Raw genomic sequence first — 18258 nt, forward strand, 5'->3', positions numbered from 1 at the left:
AACACCCACAACCTTACAGAAGCAGCTCAACACTGTTCTGTGGCCCTTCAGAGGGCAAATCAAATTCTCCCTTTCTAGGTTCAATGAAATGACAACAGGCCTCTGTGAAGAACTGGGTCTACCATGAATTATTACAAGGCAGTGTATATGTGTGTGTGCTGATTTAAATAGGGTAGCCATTTATGCATTGCCAAAAAGAGTACATAGCAACACAGATTTGCATAACATGTGCACGTACTAATTTATATCTATAAATGCATTCAGAAAGAATTACTGTAATTTTAATAGAAATTCCGCACATCTCTCCATAGCAGGGAAGACTCAACAGACAACCTGCGTGACAGCCTGCTCATTCTGCTGTCTGGATGCTCACTGCAGATGGGCAACAGCAAAGCCCCTCCCTTCCTTAACACCCTTTGTCTTAAAAACAGGATTGGACCTTCAAAGTCCTTCGGACAGAGGGCTCCTTGAAATAGATGGCTGTCCTCTGTAGAGTCGGGCACCTGGTCACCCTAGATTTAAACACAGCAGTGACAGCAGGTAGGAGAGGGCTAAACCCTTCCTCACATACTCCCCTAAATTCTTTTTAATGCCATTTTAATATGAATGGCACCCCGTCACTGTAAAGTCTACTGGGAAATGTAAAGTTGGAATTAAAGTCCACTGGGAGAAAAATGGACAGCAGCACAACTGTATGGATGTTTATTCAAAAATAAATCCCACTCTATCCTGAGGTATATGTTCATAGGACTGCAGCCTGAAAGCTGATTTTCAGTGGTACAGTGTGGGTGGGGTGGGGTTTGATGCCTGGCTCCAGCCATGCTGGACTTTAATGGTCCTACTCAAAGTCCACACTGAACAGGGAATCGGCTAGTTGGGCTCTGCCACTTTCTGGTCAAACTGAGCCCAAGGATTGCTCATGACCATCCCTGGGATAATAAGAAGGCATATCTGGTGGTATCTTGTAGCACATAAAACTGTTGGCCCCAGTTCTGTCACCTGACTGCATCAGACACTACATTTAATGCTCAGTGGAGGCAGCCATCCACTTTCCATGAATTGCTACCCAATTTGTCAGGGCAATGGCATAATCCATTCTGAGTTCTGTGGCCAAAAGTTAACCAATAGGATTTCAAGACACAGTCTCAAAGTATATGTGCATCCATCTCTCTTACATCTGACGGAGTGCAAACAATTACAAGAAAAAAAACAGCATGGCGCCAGCCCTTTCTGGAACAAGAATGTCTTCACCAGCTGGTGGAAGGATAAAAAGGAGGGAGCCAGGCTAACTTCTCTAGGGAGGGACTTCCAAAGTCTGGGAGCACCTGCCAAGAAGGCCAAATAATTTAATACAAGCAATTGCACTGTCATCATTCCTCTGCTGTCAAATGTGTCCAATGTTTGGCCCCATAAAAAGCCCCAAGGTGTAGCTGATTCCTAAATCGACCTTCGTGATCAATAATTCTGTATTAAAAGGGTTCTGTCTATGAAGCACTCTCTCAGTACAGTCCTATATACGCAAAACCCATTATTTCTAACTAGCACTTCATTGCTAGACTTGCCAGTCGCTGATAGTTCCAAATATATGCCATTACAATCTAGTCCATACATTTCCTTAATGGGAAGGGACATGCATAAAACTTAACCCTGCCACGTCTAACATAGGAGCTTCAGATACACTGAGATTGTAATTAAATTTATTTATGAAATGAGGCACAGCATGGTGGTCATCTGGTCCCTACAAGCTATGTGGAAGCCGACAATTTTCCCTCTCAAGTCCAGAATAGACTCTTATTTGTCTGAAGTGCAAGTTAAGAGTGATCAGGTTGCCAGCCACTAATAGTAGTAGTAGTAGTAACAACAACAACATAGTCTGCAGCAAAATATCAGTAGGGGTTTACACAGAGAATCACCATGCCTCACTGTACCAGCTTTTAGCAAGGCGTGAAAGGTTATTCTCTGAGACCTCACTGAATCCGAAGAATGAGAGGATCCTGTCATTGATCAAGGCTTCCATCACATGCACGCAAAGCAAAATAAATACACACACAATGGTGTGCATGTGGACATGGCTTACACACTCTTTTTCCCCTACATGTAAGTGATATTTATGTAGGAAAATTGTGTATACAAGGGGCCTTTAGTACAGTGGGCCCTAGATGCCATGTCTGGCCTCTCCTGCGCAGGCAGTTATTCTGTTTGCCCAACAATGAAGATGCTGCCCTTGCTGTTTGCAAAAAGGGAAGCCTGAGAGGTGGCTGCTGCTTACAAGGTGTGATTTCCCAGGGGCATAAGCCCAGCACGGCGGAAGTGAGCAATAAGACCTGCAAGTTATCTTGGTGGAACATTAGTTGCGCCCTTCTGCTCACTAAGTTGGAGGCTCTCCAATGGCAGAGAAATCGCCGTGGAGTCGGGAGCAGCGGTGGCATCTACTTGCACTCCTTGCCTTGAACACTCAAGAGCCTGCCTTTCCTTGACATGTTAAAAGTGGTGAATTAAGCAGACAGATACCCCATGTTTTCTCTAACACATACATTCTCCAATCGCCTGCAAATAATTTCATCAGCAGTTAGTTTGAGCTCCTTTACATAACTGCTGTAGTTTGAGGCTACTTTCTGTAGCTGAGATCTGAGATTCAGTTCTACCGCTAAGATCAGCTTAATAGTCAATCAGTGGGTGACCTTGATAGGACACAGCAAGGAGATGAGTGGTATCAATATAAACTGTGTCTGTCTGGCTATGCAATGACGGCATGCGGGGAGATAGAGAGGCGGGGGAGATGCTCGTGGCAGTTATAGTCCCAGGAAAAAACTTTGGCATGCGTTTTCTGAGAAAATTGGGGTTTCTCCTCCACCCCTCCAGAATCCTGAGGGCAGGCTGTGAATCCCCTCAAAGACCTTACTCCAAATTCATCTGATTTGAGAGCCCTCAGAAAAGACCAGTTTGAAAAACAGCTTGAAAGCAACAGTGAATAAGAACTGCCCAAATAGACCACTCACAGGGTAAGAGAGATGGAGAAGTGTTACTCGTGAAGTTAGTTAAGAAAACATGCTCTGAAGCCCAATATACCACAAAAGAGTACCCACGAAGTTATGCAAGCAAATGTTCTAGAGCAAAATGAGTAAATGTTATAAATAAAAACAGTTCAGAGTCTCGTGGCATTTTAAAGACTAGCAGATTTGTTGTAACATGAGCTTTCATAGATTACAACCCACAGGTAAGCCTTCGCTGGGATGAAAGCAGCCTGCACACAGGATTGCAGCCAAAAGTAAATTGTGTATGTGCCTGCATTGACAAAGATACAGATACAGATATCCCCAGTTATATGCAAACACACTGAGGCATAGAAAATGCATTAGCTCCAACCAGAATCGAAAATTGTAATACACAACACCTACTAATGATCTCTTACCCGGTGTATGGTCAGCTTATTCCCATCTGAATTCTGCAAATCCAGTTATCAGGGGAAAGGAAAAAAGAAGGAAATGCCTGCATCCCATCCACTTTGAGTTACATCCCCTGAAACTGTTCCCTCTCTTGGTCCATTTTGTATGGGTATGATTTCCAAGTAGCCCAGTACAGTTTTCTCTTATTTGATCTTTCTCCAACTTTCTTCACTGGTTTGTCAACCTGCTTCTTTGCTCTTCTTTGTTTCTGGACTTTTCTGATTTCAGCATGCTGTTCTGTGCAGTGTTCCCATCCTTAGATCTTCAGCTTAACCACCGGCTCTTGAAACAATACTTCTTTCTAGCTTCGCCTTTGTTTCTTATTTCTCTCGTCTTTTTTACACTCCTGCTGTTCCATTCATTCTTTCCCTCTGGGGTCTCTCTCTCTCTCTCCTCTATTTCTTCTGTTTGAACCGCTTGTTTCTATGTTCTCTGGTCGCTGTGCAGTCTGTAGCTAAGAAGTCAGTAACTCCGCTAGAATCCAACAGCCTTCAACTACTTTAACCCATCCCTGCATGTGATCTCAGAACCATGGATACACGCTGCAGATGCACTGATGGGGAAAGATAGGAGTGCAACCCAAAGCAATGGAAACATTAATAGGAGCACATGTGGCTGGCACTGCAGAGCCCCAGGCATTTTTGCACAAAGTACCGTGGCTTGCAAAGGTTTGCTGTGTGTTCCAGAGCTTCATGCTCTCCCTAAGAGTTGCACCCTGAATCTGTTCCAAAGAAGCACAGATAAGTCCCTCAAATTCTACCACACGTCCAGAACTTCCTCCATAGTTGCCTTGTTGTGACTTCACCATCCAGGACCAAGTCAAGATGATTTGCTTCCTGTGGTGGAAAATCCAAATAGTCCTCCCTCTCCCATAATAAACTTGGGATGTTGTGTCAGCTTACTGTAAGTGTGTAACAGCTGCTCAAGTGCATCTGTTGTTGTTGTTTAGTCATTTAGTCGTGTCCGACTCTTCGTGACCCCATGGACCAGAGCACGCCAGGCACTCCTGTCTTCCACTGCCTCCCACACTTTGGTCAAACTCATGCTGGTAGCTTCGAGAACACTGTCCAACCATCTCGTCCTCTGTCGTCCCCTTCTCCTTGCGCCCTCCATCTTTCCCAACATCAGGGTCTTTTCCAGGGAGTCTTCTCTTCTCATGAGGTGGCCAAAGTACTGGAGCCTTAGCTTCAGAATCTGTCCTTCCAATGAGCACTCAGGGCTGATTTCCTTAAGAATGGATAAGTTTGATCTTCTTGCAGTCCATGGGACTCTCAAGAGTCTCCTCCAGCACCATAATTCAAAAGCATCAATTCTTCGGCGATCAGCCTTCTTTATGGTCCAGCTCTCACTTCCATGCATCTACTGGTGCCTAATTGGCACCCAACCTGAGGGGACCATTTCACTCCATAGGAACATGGGAATCTGCTTTATACTGAGTCACATTACTGGCCCAAGATTGTCTACATTTACTGCCAATGTCTTGCCAGGGTTTCAGACAGGGCCCTCTGCTAACTTTACCTGGAGATGCCAAGGACTGAACCTTTTGCAAGCAGAACATATGCTCTACCAGTGAGGCACAGTCCTTCCCTTAAACCTCATTCCCTGGCTTCCTTAGATAACTTACTGCCAATCTGCAAGTCAGAAATGCAGGGTTTGGTATAGGGTGAGCTGGCCTTGTCGTTGCTTTTGCCACATGCAGAATTGTGACTTTATTTACAGCCCCAGAGCAATGAAAATGGATGGCACAGCTACTACAGTAAATGTGTGTAGATTCACCCAGCCTGCCCATATGCTCAATAAACCAGTTTGTTAATATTATTTATGGATTGCTTCTCATCAAGCATCTCAAAGTGATATGGCATATACAAAAGTTGCATGTATAAAAACAGCTAAAAACACTTGAATGTAATAAATATTTTAAAACAAGAACTACACATATAAAAACAATTTCAAAAAACAACAAACAAATACATAAGGATAATGATTTTAGAAAGCTAGTTGAAAGAGGAATCTCAGGACACTAAAGGATGCCTGTGGATGCCCACAGTGATTAATAGGGGTATGAAGGGTGTGTAGCGATTTCTTAGATATCCTGGTCCCATGTCATTTAGGACTTTGTTCACCAATACCAGCACTTTAAACCAAGCTGGGTGGCAACCAGTGTGATTCCTTCAGCAGCAGCATGATGTGATATTCTGCCCCAATGAGTAGTTGAGCCTCCACGTGTTGCACTAGCTGCAGCTTCCAGATCAGCCTCAAAGTTAGCCCCACATAGAACACATTGCATTAATCCAGTCTGGAGGTTGCCAGCACATGGATGACAGTGGTCAGGTTTTTCCCAAACCAGAAACGACAATAGCTGTCCTACTAAAAATCTGATAAAAGGTCACGTGGGCTTTGAGTGATAGAGATGGGTTCAGGAGCACTCCCAGGCTATGAACCTGCTCCTTCAGAGAGGTCATTACCATGCTGTACGAAAGCATTTACTTACATTAGTGAATTCATGTGGTGGGAACAATGACTGACAGACAAAAATCAGCATCTGAATTTTTACCTTTGCAATTACAACTGAAATTAAAGTAAAGGGCACAATGTGTACATTTTTGCACATGCCCTTAACACTCTTTACCTTTTTCTTCATGCAACCCTTTTTTATTCATTTTTAAACCTTCTTGTTTTAATCTGTAGGTGTTGCCTTTATGTTGGCATTTTATTCTGCTCTGCTGTAACTTTCTTTTAAGTATAATTTAATTGCTTTCCACACTTGAACTTGTAAACAGCTCTAAGCACCTTGACTGAATAGTGACACGTGTGTGTGTGTGTGTGTGTGTGTGTGTGTATACACCCTTCCCCACTAGCTGCAAAATTGAGGCAGAAAACATTCCTCACTTTGCCAGCGGTTCTTAATTAGGAATGGGAAGCTGCTTTAACTATTGATTAAAAACATTTGCACTCCGCCTTTCTATCCATTATCTTCAAGTCTGTGCACAACATTTAAAACTAAGCAAAAGGACTATACCATAGCTGACAAGAGGACAAACTGCAACAGCCAAATCATCAAAGCAACAGCATTAATTTAGCCTGACAAAGGCTTGGCTGCTTGTCAAAAGGAGAGAACTGAGATAGACGTCCAGACCTTGGCAGCCTTGCCAAGATGACCACTATTGACTGGTAGTGAATTGGAGAATTGGAGTCCAACAACATCTGGAGAATACAATCTGGGTGCTTTCTCTAGTCCAGAAGTCTCTGTCTTTCTCCCTTCAAAGAACTGGGAAACCCTTTTCTCTGGAATAGGTGGCAGGACGAGAGTGACAACTTCCTCTCAAAAAACAAATTCTGTTTCCTGCCTCTGCAGAAACAAGTGGCTTTGGCTTGTGGCCTCTCAAGCCAACTTACAGAGAGAATACTGTGTACAGTTCTGGTCTCCTCACCTCATAAAGTATATTGCAAGTTGGAAAAGGTTCAGAAAAGGGCAGCCAAAATGATCAAGGGGACCCTATGAAGAAAGGTTGCAGCATTTGGTACTTTTTATTTTAGAAAAAAGGCAGTTGAGAGGTAACATGATAGAAGTTTATAAAATCATGCATGTCATGGAGAAAAGTTTCTCTCTCTATCTCATAGCACTAGAACTCATGGATATCCAGTGAAGCTAAACATTGGAAGACTCCGGAAAGAGAAAAGCAAGTACTTCTACATGCAGTGCAGAGTTAAACTATGGCACCCACTTCTGCAAGAGGCAATGCGGGCCACAATCTTAAGTTCCAGTTCTGATTTTCAAGGAAAGAAGTAAAAACACACAAACAAAACTCCCCACCTTCCTTTCTTCAGTTACGCCAGGAACATTTGGGGACCTCAGTATCAGAGGTAGTAATCAACATCGGAATACCCATTGTGGTGAATCATCACAAGAAGGGTTCTATTGTGTTCACGTCCTGCTTGTGGGCTTCCCATGGGCATCTGGTTGGCTGATGTGAGAATAGGATGTTGACTAGGTAGGCCCTTGATCTGATCTTATGTCATGGGCCAGGAGTCGCCTTCACCTGCTGAGCAGCAGCCTGAAGGAGCAGAGGACAAAGCGACTCCACCTGCTGCTGATCAGCCTTCTTGCTGCTGAGAACCAGCTGGCTCCCTAAAGCAGGGTTTCCAGCCTCAGTCAGTTGCTGGAAACAACATATGTCGATCCTGGCCAGACCTTGCTGCTTCTCATGACCTTGGACCCTCAGCTTTCTTGACCCCCGGATCGTCTGACTACATGAACCAAGATATTTCTGACCTTAGGACTGGACTGAACCTTGTATACAGGCTCTGCTTCCAGGCAAGTACCCCCCTGAGACCCGGCTGGTTGGCTGGCTTCTTCCTTCACTGAGCTCTGCTGACAGCACAGGACTATGACATCTTATGATCAAAACAAAAAACAACACCACAATTTCTACTGACCAAACTTTCCTTAGGTTGTGTACTTATACCTTTACGGAAGTGGCATGCATGTTCTCCATACGATGTCTGGCCTGTGGTTACCCATTCATACATGGCAGCCATCATTGGTGTTACAGTCCATACAGTGGTACCTTGGTCCTTGAACTTAATCCATTCTGGAAGTCTGTTTGACTCCTGAAACCATTTGAAAACCAAGGCATGGCTTCCAATTGGCTGCAGGAGCTTCCTGCACTCAAGCGGAAGCTGTGTCAGACGTTTGGCTCCTGAAAAACATTCATAAACTGGAACACTTCCAGGTTTGTGGCGTTTAGGAGCCAATTTCTTTGACAACTAAGCCATTCAAGAACCAAGGTACCACTTTGTGCGCAGAAACCTGCAGGTGTAAAAAAAAGTACTTAAACTATACATCTATGGAAGTAATTATAGAGAAGAGAGAGAGAAGTTGGGTGGGTGAGGTAAAGTTGGCTTTGAACCTCCACCCCAGTGTATCATCTTAGCTTTGATTCCCACTGTGACTGGGCTCACAGCCATCAGTTTTTCCTTCATATTGCGATGGTTGAGCAGAACATTCATTAACTCATAGTCAGCAGGTCACCTAATTCATTAACTATGAACCAAAACATCCAGTTTTGGAATCTTTCAATGTGGGTTTGTGGTAGTAAGCAAATATAGCAAACCCTGTCTGTGCTAAAAGCAAAATAAAGACAAGCCACATGCCATAAGAACAGAACTAACACAAGCCCAGCAGCCACATGTGAATCAATTATTTCATGGAAATTCAGATCAAAAACAAAGTGTAAAAAGGATGGTGGCAACCCATGTCTAACTCAACTGATGCAAACAATACACTTCTTTCTTTACTCATTCGGTTGTGCAGATTAATGCTTCCAGATGCTTGTGTCTAGCCTGTCCTGGTGAGAATGATCCCATGTAGAAGAAAAAGGAACAGGCCAGAGGTGGTAGCAAAACCAAGGGACCAACAGACAGAGACTGCACAGCACTTTTGCAGAGTTGGTTCAGAACCTTGGACAGGACCCAGAAAAGAAAGGACTTGTCCCAAGAAGGGCAGCCTGCTGCTAGGCCTGATTATCACCACCCTCCACCCTCTAGGCTCCACCTCCTTGCTGAAGAATGGAGGTCCTTAAAGGGGCAGCTCTAAAACCTTCCATGGTCACCTCTCTGCTCACTTTTGACATGCACAGTGCTTGTGGTCACACACAGACTGAATGGTATGTGAGGAAGTTGGCCTCTCGGTGGGGTCTGATTGAGGGGCACATTCACTAGTTTTGGAAAGTCCCTGGTTGATGGGGTCCCCTCTTCCTCCAAGCCAGTGCCAAGTCGCTGTTGGTCATGATGACACACACTCTCCTGAATGTAATTCCAAGTTACACAATTTGGAGGGGGCAGTGATGGACCACTTACACATAGAGATTTATCATTGTATTTTTTAGCCTTTTCCACTGTAAATAAGCAACTAAAAACAAAGGCAACTCACATAGTCAGCACCATCATGTGACCAGAAAGCTGTCCTCAGTTCACCAGTAAGTTTTACACTGAGCAACAGCAGTATACAAACAAAAGACAGTTTAGAGTTTATGCGGGAGACCAGACCTCAATGCAATATCAATAAGGGGGGAGGGGAGTTGTAAACACTTCTGTATTCCTCCTCCTGCTGCCCAAATCAATGGCAAACCAACATAAAGAGAAGAAGCCAGCATCTGATGGGTTCATCATATACATATGTCCTCCAACTTGCACAGATCAGCTTTTCCACCATTTGGAAAAGGACCAGAAGCATGGGGCACCAAAGTCCTCAATAGCTGAATAACTCTTGAACATGATTATATTGGCCTTTACAGCATTCTTCTGCAAACTTGGAGAAGAAAAGTTTCATATTTCTACCTCAACAGCTCAGCTTGTTAACAGAGAAGCTATCATGTGTATCAGGTGTGGGTTCATTTTGGCCCTCCAGATGTCTCAGGACGGAAGCTTTTCACCTCTAAGAGACTTGCTTCTTGATTAAGACCTTAATGGATGGAGCTAAAGTCAAAGTGCACTTCATCTTAAAGACATCATTTGCTTTGTTCTTCTTTCAAGCCCTATGAATCCCAGTCCGCTGGGCAAAGCAGACTGGGTGGACAACCCTTCCTACATCCAACCTTGCTTTGCCAGCTGCTTTCTTTATTAAGAAGCATCGAATATTTTAGCACCTATGGATAAACCACCACAGACGGTGGCAGCAGCCGTTGCTAGGGAAACGTTCCCAAAAATAGCCCCATTCCGCCAACCTTTCCTGCTGCTAACGTTGTGGGGATGGGGGAAGTGAAGGAATGGAGGAGAACTAGTAGCTCCTCAGAACATGTAGAAGAAGAATATCTCCATCAAGCTGTCCTATGCTGGAGTTGGAAGCTACCTTCCAACTTCTGACATGAGGAGACTTGCTTAGAGATGGGAAGCAGATGTTAATGGCAGTTTTAAGAGCTCAGGTTTTCTGCAAATGAGGCTACTTGAGTATTGCTTAGGTAGGACATCTAAAACACTAGTTATACACTTACAGATTAATTTTTTCCCTTGAGAATCTCTTTGTGATTATCAACTTTTCCCTTGAGAATCTATTTACAATCCTCAGTAACTCCCTGACTGGGAAGGTGTTTCAATTTTTGGTTTTCTCTCTGTCTCCTGGCTTTCCACAGTTCCTCTTCAGTTATAGTAATCAATAGAATTGGAAGGGACTAAGGGTTCATACACACAATCATCTGAGCACCTGGTAGTCATGTTTTTAATTACAACTCTTGCTGACTTGAAATGAGCTATGGTGGTGACTGTCAGATGCTGTTGCCCACTGCACATTTTAGTGTAGTGTTTGGAAGTTAATCACAACCACAGCTTGCCAACACACTTTTTTGTGATCAGCTGCAAAAAGCTACTGCGTTTGGTTCAGTTCATAATAAAGCAAGGAACAATGGTTGGTAATCACACGACCATCTTCCTTCTTGACAGCACAGGTGAAGTCAGTATATGGACTACTAAAAACTGCAGCTGCTTTGTGTTAGACATTCATGTTATTGAATTCTTAGAATTTTTAAGAGGGTTCTGGTCATTTTGGAGAACTACCATCCCTGGAATTCCCTACCTGGCATCCATGGCAATTAAACAGGTTTAAAACTAATTTGGGTATGTAGAGTAGGTGGACTAGTGCTTACAAGAGGGGAAAAGTCTCCTAATAATTCTCAGCATCCTTAACAAACTACAGTTCTCAGGATTCTTTGGGGGAAGTCATGGCTGTTTAAAGTGGTGTGATGCTTTAAATGTATAGTGCAGCTGGATCCCTAGTCCTAGACCAGCCTTCCACAACCTGTGGTGCTAGCTAGAGCTGATGTGAGTTGCAGTACAAAACATCTGGAGAGCACCAGGTGGGAAGGGCTGCCCTAAGCAGTTTAGGACCAAAAGACCAACTTTTCTCAGATGAACTTAAGATATGCTGAGAAGCTCACATCTGCATCCCAGCAACAGAGGTACATCTGACTACCATGTGGAAGACACCATTTTCAGTGGTCTAGCTCATGGAGCTTCCTTCCTAGAGAGTCACTGATGGTTAAGAACATCAGAAGAGCTCACCAGATGAGACCAATGACCCATCTAGTCCAGCATCCTGTTTTCACAGTGGCAAAATATTTCATGTTTCATTTTAGGGTTTTATTTTTTTGCCACGTCATAGAATCATAGAGTTGGAAGAGACCACAAGGGCCATCAAGTCCAACCCCCTACCTCATGAAGACCTTTTGTATTTCAGCAGGTATCCAGCCATCTGGGTTGCTAGTTTTGTTGTTGTTTTTTTAAAAAAAAAAGTTCTTGTGCCTGTAAGCCATTTGGATTTTCATCTGATGTATTTGTTTTTCATTGTAATTTATTTTAATGGTTTTGTCTTCTTAATTGTTAGCTGATTGATATACTGAACTGTTGTAAGCTGCCTTACATGAGATTAAAAAGCACAGAGTATAAAACTCTTAACTAGCTTGCTGTTTAGCTAGTAGATAGTATAGGGGAACAATAGTATCTATCTGTCTACTGGATTGACCAACATATTGACTGACTGGCACTTGGTCTGATCCACCAGGGCTCTTATGTTCTCACAGGGACACTAGTAAGAATTCAGGAACACTTGTTACATATGTTGGTAGACATCCTATTGATTTACGGCATAGGTTTTTGGCTAAAGTTTCACATGTCTCTGTCAGTTAAAAAATATTATCTATTTGGTACTGAAAAACAAGAATGGGCCTAAAAAAACCTATGTGTGGAATTGAATTTACAGCTTGTCAAAAACCATTCTGTAATAGAGGATTGGACATCAGTTGTTCAATACAATTCAGCTGAACCCTCTATTTAATATGCAGGTTGTGAGTATTTATCTTGGTTTCGACTAGAAAAGTTTTTAAAGTTATTTTCTGGAAGAATGATGTCTTTAATTGTGAAAAGCTTGTAAGATAGATGATTAATAGCAGATGTCAGTGGATATCCAGGGAGATAAAGTATTACCTTTTTTCCCCTTTTCAAATTCTGGTGCATAAGATAAAAGCCTCTTCCCTCTTCTTTCAGTTTTTGAGATTTCTGCTGATGCCTGGCTTGAAACACTTTACCAGAATAGTGGTGATGTTTTATGTATTTACTTAGCACAATAATACATCTCCTTTCTTCTACCAATCTCAAGGTGGCATATACAATTTACCCAGGCTGACTCCCATCCAAGCACTGCCCAGACCTTGCAAGGTGGCTGGCTGCATCTTGTGTTAGGCAAACCCCTATTTGTCTCACAGAGCTACAATATCCAGATCAATCTCTCTTCCTAGGAAACTCTGAAATTTGTAGCTCTGTGAGGGGAATAAGGGTCTCCTAACTATTATTTGCACCCTTAGCAAACTACAGTTCCCAGGATTCTTTGGGGGAAGCCAAGGCTGTTTAAGTGGTATGATACTGCTTTAAATGTATAGTGCAGCAAAACCTCTCTGGACTCTGGAAAGTATTCAGGTTGATACTGCAAACTAGAGGGCACCCTTGATCCACAGAGACCAACCAGCCCTTTTGATTGAACGCAAGAATCTGCCTTATACGGGGTCATAACTTTGGTCCATGATCTAATTCAGTATTGTCTCTACACATAGGAGAGACCACTTCACTTTTGGATTAGGATTGGATTAGGATTGGCTGAGTGGTGCAGACGCCTGCCTAGTCAAAGAACAGTAGATTGGCATAAATGTTTGCAGAACTTCTCTGAGTTCAAACAGAAGTATAAAATGTGTGTAGGGAAAGAGTGTGTGGCTTTCAGATTTGGCAGGGGCAGTAATTGCTTGTCATTCTCTCTGGGAAGGCTGTGCCCCAGTAGGATCAGGGAACCAGCCTCCACTGACCTCATAAGAGGGAAGGCACCAGAGACAGACAGCTGGAGGTCTTTGTTCCAAATCTGCTCTGGCATCTTACAGTTCTGGATTTTCACAGATGCATGCCAAAGAGGCTCAAATGCACTTCAAGTGTGAAACTGACCTACACATAACTAATAAAGGGGAAAGTAAAAGAGGGAGCACCGTGGTGGTGGTGGTGGTAGAGTCCTCCTATGGGGCCTGCCCTACCATTGCTGAGGAGAGACCAGTATCCTCCTTTCTTTCTTGCCCTCACCTCAGTCTCATCAAAGCACTGGTGGTGGAAAGGAGACCTGAAGGGACAACATTTTATGAAAATGATGAGGTCCCAACTTGGGGGCAGGAGGGAGAGAATAAACAACTCTCTCAACTTGGAAAAAATAAAAAATATAACCCCACAGAACAACAGATAATCAAGAACCCCTTCTATTTTTAAAAAAACATTTCTCTTCCTTGTCACCCTAGCGACATTGCTTGCAGTCACCATGGAAACCCAAGGCACTAGTGGGGTGGCGGGTTGGGTGGGGGCATCACAGGGAGAGAGACAGTAGAAGCATCTTGGATTATTTTAGGAGGCAGGGAGACACCTGGAGCGAGGCTTTTCAAGCTTATTTTGCAGCAAAGAAGGAGGTGGGGGGATGAGGTTTATTTTTACTTGTTCCCACTTCATGTGCCAACTTTTTCTTTTTCAGTTATTCCAGATTTGGAAGCCTCTTCCCCCTTCTTTCAAGCCTCTCCTCACCCACATCCTCCCTCGACCATTTTGATGGCACATGGATGTCACATTCTGAGCATTCTCATTGCTCATTCCCCAGCTACTTCCTCTGCATAAGGCCTCTCAGCCTGACGAAAAGGGCTGTGAAAGAGAAGCTCTCCTGAGGGGATTGTTTGCATGGTGTGCTTCAAAGGCACGTATATGTGTGTGCCCTTTCACCTCATGCTGTTCTGCTGCACACTTGTCTGGATCAAATTGCAGCTAGCAGCTGCAGGACTCTGTAGCATGTATTGCCAGATTTACGTATAGCTTAGGGTCCCACTCTCTTGCGGGCCCCCAAAAAATTTAAAGGAAAAACAACAACTGGATGTACATTTCCAAAATATAAGATAAAAAACAAATAAAATAAAACCTACATGCAGCAACAGTGTTTTGTGTTGTGTAGCCTCCTGTGATGTAAGTAATAGGCCCCACCCATTTCACTATTAATATACTTCTTCTTAATTGAATTTCAGTTCAACAATTACTTTGATAAAATACATATTTTGTTATGTGCAAATGCCTTTAGATACCTATTAGGTCCATACATTACTATATAGCATATATTCAACACAAAAAACAGTGACAATTTGTTGTTGACAAAGGACAGCTGTATATAAAGGGCCCCATGACCTTCAGTAGCTTAGGGCCTCATCAAACGTAAATCTGGCCCTGGTAGCATGCAGTTACTCAGGTTTGTCCAACCACCACCACCCCAGCACAGATCACATTGTATGTCCATCAGGAGCATGACAAGTAAAGTTTGGCCTGACATGGAGATGTGGTGATGGAGGAAGTGTAATCGGCTGAGTGTTTGCTTGAGGAACTTGAGGAAGCAATAATGGTGTGTGGAGCCATGAAGTCTGCCAAAGGAGAAGCCAAAGATAAAGCAGGATTGAAACATAAACATGAAACATGGCCTAAGGTTGCAGCGGGGAGCGTGTGACCCTCCAGGTATTGTTGGACTACAATTCCCATCATTCCCGTTTGATTGACTGTGCTGGATGGGACTCATGGGAGTTAGACTCCAGCAATGAGCGGAGAACCACAAGTTCCCCATCCTGACTTAAGATATGCCTCCATAACTTGTAATCCACCAAGCCAAACTGCCTACCTATGACGCCCTGTGGCCTACAGGTGCTACAGAAAGTTACCTTGTACTAAGTCAGTCCATAGGCTCATCTAGTTTAGTACTTTCGGTGCAGATTGGCAGCAGTTCTTCAGGGTTACAGACAGGGGTCTCTCTCAGCCTTTTTGAATTCTCTCTTCTTTTTTTCACATCCGTTATTGCCTGCTTGCATTTCTTTAGCAAAAACTGTGTTCTGTTTTTGTTTTTCCTCATACGGATGAGACTTCAATTTTCTGAAGGAAGCCTTTTTGTCCCTAATAACTCTGCTTTTAAACCACACTGGTATCCTCTTAGTCTTGGTTTGTGATTTCTGATTTGTGGTATATATTCTTAGGTGAACTTCTATTACTGTGGTTTTGAATAACCCCCAAGCAGAGATTTGACCCATTTCACAGTTACATATGACACCAGGTCTTAGGAACTAATGCACAGGGACCACCAGGGCAGCAGGACCCATCACCACAGGTATAGGGATCCTGTGTCCAAGAACATGACGGGCTCTGAGGCGTAGGGAGCAGCAGGGGGTGCGCTGTAAGAGGCTGAGGCAGGCAAGGGCCCACAGCCCAGCTCCCTAGCTGGCCAGGTCGGGTTCGCTAGCTCTAGGAGGAGGTGTGTGTTTCCTCAGCCGGAGAAGGCTTAGAGCAGGTGAGCGTCAAGCCCAGATGCTGCAATCAGCATGCAAAGTACAAAAGGGAAGCAGAGCTGAGGGGCTGTGCCTCCTCAACTGCCCAGGTTGGTGGACCTTGACTTGGATGCTCCTGGAACTCTATGGGACTGTGCTTCCGTTTTGACTCTGGACTGTATCCTGACTGCTGGACTTCAGACTTGGCCTACTTGGATTGACCCTGGGTTGTAATTCCTGACCTTTGGACCTTTGGACTTTGTTTGTGTGGAGTGGCCCCTGGTCTTTGAACTTTTGACTTGTCGCCAGGTAGGCCAGGAGTTCAGGACACTTAGACTGAAACAAATCCGCCATTTGAATGCCTGCTCATCCAATGAGCATTTGTTCTGAATCTTTTACAACCCAGAATTCACTGGATGATCCTGGGTTCAAACATGTGGGACAGAATCAATATGAATTCTAGAATTGACAGTTTTACTTATAAAAACCATGTGTTTCCCCTTCTTCATTTTTTAAAAGTCTATCCAAGGTGCAGAAACATCTAGTTATGACATTGTAAAGAGTACATACACATTGACAGTTTAATGGTTCCTTTTTGGAGCTTGGTAAGGGTTCCTTGACCCCCGTTTAAAACTGGGAACTGTTTTAAACTCCCCTTCAGTTTCCTAGTTTAGTTGTGTGTGTGTGTGTGTTTGACTGCCCACATGGTTCCAGCACTTTCAAGAGGCTCTGTGGTTGTGTGTCATACTCCTTCACACTCATTTGTGCTCCTGGAAAAGCTGTGGGGGTGGGAGGAGGAATACATGTGCAGGCTGCAAAACAGGGGGAAGGTATATGAGTCCTAATAATGGACTCACCCTAGGAGGCAGCTCAGAAGGGAACTTTGGCTGTCACAGAGTCAGACTCTATTGTGTTGCCATGACGCCAGTGTGGCTTAACTCATCTCATGGAGCCAGTAGGACATCTCTTATTGACGAGGCCCAAGTCATGATGACCACGGGCACCTCAGTTAAAGCTACCAAGCTTGACTGGCCCTGTTCTAGAAGGTTCTACCTATTTACTCAGTCATAGAAAATGCCTGGAAGTAAGGCCTAGTGCTAGCATTCCAAATGAGATTTATTTCCCCATCTTTGGGTGGTGGAGAGGAGGGCGATATTAATGTACATACGTGAATGTGTGCGCATGCCAATAGGCGAACAAACGTGAAGCAGGCAGTGAGAGACTGAGAGAACTCATGTTCAGGTTTCCCCAGAGCTAAGAATAAAGTGGGTGACACACCCGTCCTATTTGAAGGCTCGGTTCACTGGTGTGATAACACATGTGAAGGAGTGGGGCGGAGGGGTCGTGGCAAGTCCCTCACACTCTGGAACATCCCATTTCCCTTCCATAGACAAGTTGAAGGGCAGACATCTGAAGCGAAGAGCCTCAGCGAGTGCAAGTTGCTTGTTAAGGAACCTCATGTTCTTGTGGGGGGCTCCATGCGCAGTTTAGAGCCCTGGTCATTGCTCCACAAGAATAGGAGGGAAGCTTCCAGTTTGATAACCTTGCCCTTTAACTTGGAAGAGGGCTGTAAAAGACAGAAGGGGACACATTTCAGCAAGGTGGGAGCTGCACTGTGGACAAGCCATGACATTGGCCATCCTGAAACAAAGGCTCACTGAGGAGAAACTCACAAGTGAAACTGCTGAATAGAAACTTAGCAAAAAGGTCTGCTCTTTAAATTTGGGTTGGAATAGAAACAATGGATTCCACTATAGGTGTTAATTTATAATTTTGTTCTCACCAATTACTGCTGCTGTGGTAATTTTCCATATATTTTTATTCTAACTCAATTGCCAGAGGCTGTTTACTTTCTGCATTCCATTTCCATTTAACTCTTTTACATTTGGTTACATTTCCCCGCTTTGCATGTGTGTGTCTGACAACCGAGGTTCATACTCCATGCATCTGGGCTCTAGTCAGTGAAAGTTGATGCCATTATAAACAAGTTGCCGGTTTATAAGGTGCCACAAAACTCTTTTACGTCCCCAAAGCGACTTGAGCAAGGGGGAAAGGCCTGGCAGAAATACTTCCTGACAACAAAAACTGGAACATAGTGAAGGAAAGCCAATTAAAATGAAGAAAGCAACCTGTGACCCTGGTCCTACAAATCTCTTTGCAGACTAAATAGGTCTGCAAAAGAACACTGAGGGTTTGGCGACACTACTTTGCGTTGGGGCCCTGAGTAAGAAATACATATTTTAATGGAATCTGGAGCAAGTCACATTAATTTCCCCCTCAAGCTGGCAAAGGGGTGTCTTCCCCTCTTAACTGTCTTTTCCTCTTTAACGACATTCTAGGTTGTAACTTGAGAAGTTGGAAGGATGCAGGAGAAAGTTTAACTCGGCCTAGTTGCCCCCGCCTCCTTCTCCACCCTCAGTACAAACAGCATCCACGCCACGTCACCCAGTGCC

General features: G+C 43.9%; 1 protein-coding gene across 1 annotated transcript in view; it reads right to left on the reverse strand.

Annotated features, from left to right (window-relative positions):
• The window catches only part of KCNJ4 (potassium inwardly rectifying channel subfamily J member 4), a 29734-nt gene extending 25753 nt beyond the window's left edge, over positions 1-3981 (reverse strand). The window contains exon 1 of the mRNA XM_081024121.1: positions 3413-3981. The gene's annotated coding sequence lies outside the window, so the exon portion shown is untranslated. The remainder of the gene's footprint in view (positions 1-3412) is intronic.
• Between the last annotated feature and the right edge of the window lie 14277 nt (positions 3982-18258).

Source organism: Podarcis pityusensis (genome assembly GCF_964106645.2).
Source record: "Podarcis pityusensis genome assembly, chromosome: 10".
In the NCBI taxonomy this organism is placed as follows: Eukaryota; Metazoa; Chordata; class Lepidosauria; order Squamata; family Lacertidae; genus Podarcis; species Podarcis pityusensis.